The 5,000-nt window shown below is 45.4% G+C and overlaps 1 protein-coding gene across 2 annotated transcripts in view; it reads right to left on the bottom strand.

Moving 5' to 3' along the window:
• abtb2b (ankyrin repeat and BTB (POZ) domain containing 2b) overlaps nt 1–5,000 on the bottom strand; it is a 42,775-nt gene that overhangs the window by 25,351 nt on the left and 12,424 nt on the right. The window lies entirely within an intron of this gene.

The following is a 5,000-nucleotide window of genomic DNA, read 5'->3' as shown; positions in this document are numbered from 1 at the left end:
AGAGAAGAGAAGAGAAGAGAAGACAGGAAAAGAGAGGAGAGCTGAAGAGAAAACAGAGGAAAAGAAAAGAGAAGAAAGAGAAAATGCAAGATAAGCAAATGGCATTAGAGAGCACAGGCAGGTGAAAGCAGATCAGAGGAGATGATAAGATGGAGAAGGAGAAACTAACAGGAAGATGGATAGAAAAGAAGAGAAGAAAAGAGGAGAGAAGAGAAGAGAAGAGACGAGGAGAGAAGAGAGGAGAAGAGAAGAGAAGAGAAGAAAAGAGAAGAGAAGAGGAGAGAAGAGGTCTAGCGAAGAGGCGCCCAGTGGTAAGTGGTCACCTGGTGAGTGGAGTGTAGTAAAGGACGCACAGCATGACTCATCCTTCCACATGACTCTCCGCTCCATACTGCATTATTCTATACTGAGCTCATCAGCCGCAGGGCAAAAACAACAACACAAGATGGCCTCCTCTGTGCGTCCCTTTTGCCTCGTAATCTGGGTGATATTCATGGCTCAGTCACGGTGGGCTGGCCTCTTAATTTGTGGATACTCAAATTGCTTATTTAATGCAATTAACCCCCAGCAACCCCCCCCCCCCTCCAGAACCACCACCACCACCACCATCTGCCCCCCCACAGCGCTCATTTCTAGCTGAAGAGGGCGGTTAGCAAGTCAAGAGTAATCCTTCATTACGCTAAAGAGCCCTCCGGCCCACAGAAGGGGTGTGTGTGTGTGTGTGTGTGTGTGTATGTGTGTGTTTGTGTGCAGCAAAGAGGAGAGAGGCCTCCCTGGAGTCCCAGAGGAATAGAGTTGGCAATTATCCCAGTTTTGCAAACATCTCCACAGATATCTATCCACCATCTTGTCTCAGGCCTAGCAAACATCTCCACATATCTCTCTACCACTGCTTTGTCTCCGCCTAGCAAACATCTCAGCAAATGTCTATCCACTATCTTGTCTCGGGCTTAGCAAACATCTCCACGCATGTCTATCCACTCCTGTATGTTGCTGGCACTATTGCTAATACTAAAGTTAAGGCTAAGGCAGTGCAGGGAGGATATAAAATGCAGAGAAGTGGCTCAGAGAACTGGCAAAATGTGACTTCCTATCAGAGAACCAATTCCGTAAAGCTGTATGGTTCTAGGAACTATCAGAGAGACAGTTTCCTACAGCTGTATGCTTCTAGGAACAATCAGAGAAGCAGTTTCACAGAGCTGTGTGCTTCTAGGAACAATCAGAGAACCAGTTTCGTAGAACAGGTTATCAGGAACTGTCAGAGAGCGTCTCAGAGCAGTATGCTTCTAGGAACTATCAGAGAACCAGTTTCCCAGAACATCATGGCTTCATGTGATGTGGTCATGACCTTGTGATTAAGATGTATGATTAAATGTAGCTGACTGATACCCTGGCCTAACACAAGATATTTGGAACATTTTTACCGTTGAATTTGGAAATAAGGATTTATATGTCTTGAGATTCATATCAAATGCTGACACAAGCTTAAGCCTTATGGTCTCCGCCCTGCTGTTTGCTCAGTCGGTCAGCACTGTGTGCTTCTGTGGCTGACACAGTATCTGTGCTTCTCTGTGCCGATGCCCAGGTAGGGACCAGGGGCTCCAGGTAGTCCGAGGGTCCACACACATGCCCTACTGTTTACCCATTCACCCGGGCATAGCTCAGCACTCCCTGTCAGTGTGTGAGTGTGTGTGTGTGTGTGTGTGTGTGTGTGTTCAGAGAGGTGCCAGCAGGAGATTCGTAGGTGGCAGCACAAAGAACTCCCTCAGTGGCTGGGCACGGGAGAGTTTGTGTACATTTAAAAAATATATACTTTTTTTTTTTTTTTTTAAATCCTCATTGCGGCTAACTAACGGGAAGCTAGCATGAAGCATGCCCTTGTGCTGGGAGGACAAACAGAAGAGTGTTCAGCCATTTGCTGGAGGAAATCAGGCCCCCTTCCTCTACCGCTCCACAAATCTCAGACCCGTTTCCCGCCTCCACCTCCAGCGGGCTGCGAGCCCACAGACCAAACAGTGCCAGGCAGGCAGGCAGGTAGGGCCGAGAGAAGCGCCGCCCGAGAGAGACACACACACACACACACACACACACGAGCCGTGCTAACAGAGCTGTCCTTCAGGTCGAGGCAAGCATCACATTTTTTCCAAATTCTAACTGACATTCAGGAAGAGCTGGAGAAAAAAAAAAAAAAAAAAAAACGAACACCTTGAATAATGAAGGCCCAGTGAATGGGCTACAATGTCGGAGGCCAAAAAAAAGTACTCGTGAGGTGAACGTTAAAATAGTGAAATCGAATACAGGCTATTAAGCGCACGACGTGGAAACTTTCAGAGCACACTCTTGAAATCTTTTCACGTCTCCTAAAAAAGGGGAGCCATTCATTCTGACCCGAGAGTGAAATGATCCAGGTGGCCCTGTCTGAAGGATGACCACCCATCAATGTTGTGACGGGCGAACCCTTCACACCTCTCAACCCTTTCTCTCTCTCTCTCTCTCTCTCTCTCTCTTAGACAGATGACTGTAGAGACTGGGGAGACACGCACACACACACACTTTCTCTCTTCCTGCTCAACTGATAAGGGTGATGTATAAGCAGCGCTGATGTATCTCTGCTGACACCAACCCCCTCCCCACACACACAGACACACACACACACACACACACACACACACACACACACTCCCTTGTGAGGAGAGGTCTCAGAGGCAGGCCCAGGTCCTGGACACCACTCTGGGAAAAGTTAGATCCCAAGACCTCAGAGATTGACCGCCTCCGAAGATCCAGGAGAGAGAGAGAGGGAGAGAGAGAAAGAGAGAGAGAGAGAGAGAGAGCGAGACCTTGAACTCTCTAATGCCCACAAGCATCTCATGTCTCACATTTTATTTTTCCAAAACCCTGTTTGGAAACCAAACATGTCTCTCTCGCCTCTCCCTAGGGGGCAGCTGAGCGGTGGACTGTTTATGTTTGAAGAGGAATATAATGGGCTAATCTATTTGGGAGAGATAAATTAATCACATTATCACTCTTCCCACATTCTGTTTGCTGAAATAACACCAGGGAATCCTGCAGGAATCCTATATCTGCTATTTTGGCAATGAGCATGCTGGCTCTGGTTCTCCTCTGAGACTAGACAGCTACAGTATACGTGCAATGTGTTCAACCTAAATCATATTAGACATATTTATGAGTAATTATGTCAGATGCATTTAATTCTATATAAATCAAATTGAATATTTAACAATATACCATGACATCACCTGCTGAGTAAACCAATCGTACAATAAAAAAATACATTTGCATGGATATTTTGAACTGTACTAGCTGTGCCAAAGCAAGAACCTCACAAACAACGATGACGACAACAACAACGACAGCAACAAAAACAACATTCATGTTGGTCTTCTATTGTTCACTGTTTGGAAACAATTCTGTCCACATGGTCTACTAACACATAGATTAATTTACAGTAATCAAATTATGCTTGAAATGCTTCACTTAACACTGAAACATGTTTGGATGAAGCATAGGAAATCCATGGTCTACTCAAAGATTGATTATGATTAAAAGGACTGGTTCTTCCTTTAGGAAACAGCATGATGAATGACTCATTCTGTTGCCTCCCTGACATTCTGTTCCCAAGAGGAACGACACGTCAACCTGCACATGGCAGAGAGGTGCCAGACATAGCGCTCCTGCAGGCTTGGTGTGTGTGTGTGTGTGTGTGTGTGTGTGTCTGAGTTTGACGTGTCAACAAGAAGGTGTTTGAGGTGACCTTTCAATCAGTCCCTAATTACAGGTTTTCAGAACCAGGTGACGGGAGGACACCCAGGCCCGTTTTAAACAGTGTCAGGAATCCTGGCATCCAGACACACTCATTCGTCCAGCACGGCCACTTGTCTGGGTGTGGTGCACATTATAGACTGATAGGGGTGCAAAGTGCAGGCAATACAAGTGGGTGTGGAGGGTGCAGGGCCTTTAAGGGTGAGAGGCCATAATGGATATAGAGGATGCCAGAACTACTACAGTATGGTGCAGCTCTAAGGTAACAGATATTGGCCCAGGCTTCCTGTCCATGGAGTAACCCTTGGATTGTCCTACACACACACACACACACACACACACACACACACACTTACACTCACTTACACTAAAAGCTTTCCTCAGTGGAAATCTCCATTCAAGTTCTCTGTCAGTTATGCTATGCTCAGTTCATATACAGTATATGGGAAACAGGCCCATTCTGATTGGTCAGAGACTAGAGGATGTGATGAGAGGATGGGCAGGTAGCAAGGGGTTACTGCTAGAGAGACTTCAGTATGACCCACACACTTCACACACACGATTATTACCAGACATTATTTGCAGCAATTGCCAGATTGGAGATTATGTCCAACAACACTGACCATATCTTGGCCTGCTAAATAGCCAATTATCTGGCGTTTTGTTTATTTTTTGTTTTCTGAATAGCTTTTATTCATTTGTTTGTCTTGTGTGTATCCAGCATCTTGTCAATAAACTGCAATGACCCCAAATAACCCTAAAAACAGTTCTATATCCACCTTATTCCTTAACCCGGAAATATGTATCGTTCCGATACTGTTTTCAACTTCCGTTCATTGTGTTTACATGTGCGTTCTCGGTAGCTAACTAGATATGCTTCAACTTAGATTTCTTTCGAAATGCTGACAATTCGGCCCTCAGCATGGATATACTACATCATATATAATCCATATAAAATAGAAACGTTTACTTTTATATGCGTTAACTTATGATATGTTAAACACTGTCAACCGTCACGTTAAAATAGATACTCTGCAGCTTCGCCGGAAATAGATAACCGTTTTCGGTGTCATAGCGACACCCATTGTTGGCTGCGGCATATCGTGGATAGGAAGCTGGGCAGAGAGCCAAGCTCTGCTGATAATGTTGATCCTGCTCGAATTGTTTGACCTGCACAGAACAGGCTGAGGGTGAACTGCAGCCAAATGTATGGGGAGTTG

The sequence above is a fragment of the Sardina pilchardus genome, chromosome 10 (assembly GCF_963854185.1).
Source record: "Sardina pilchardus chromosome 10, fSarPil1.1, whole genome shotgun sequence".
Classification (NCBI taxonomy): Eukaryota; Metazoa; Chordata; class Actinopteri; order Clupeiformes; family Clupeidae; genus Sardina; species Sardina pilchardus.
This window is presented reverse-complemented; position numbering and strand designations above follow the sequence as displayed.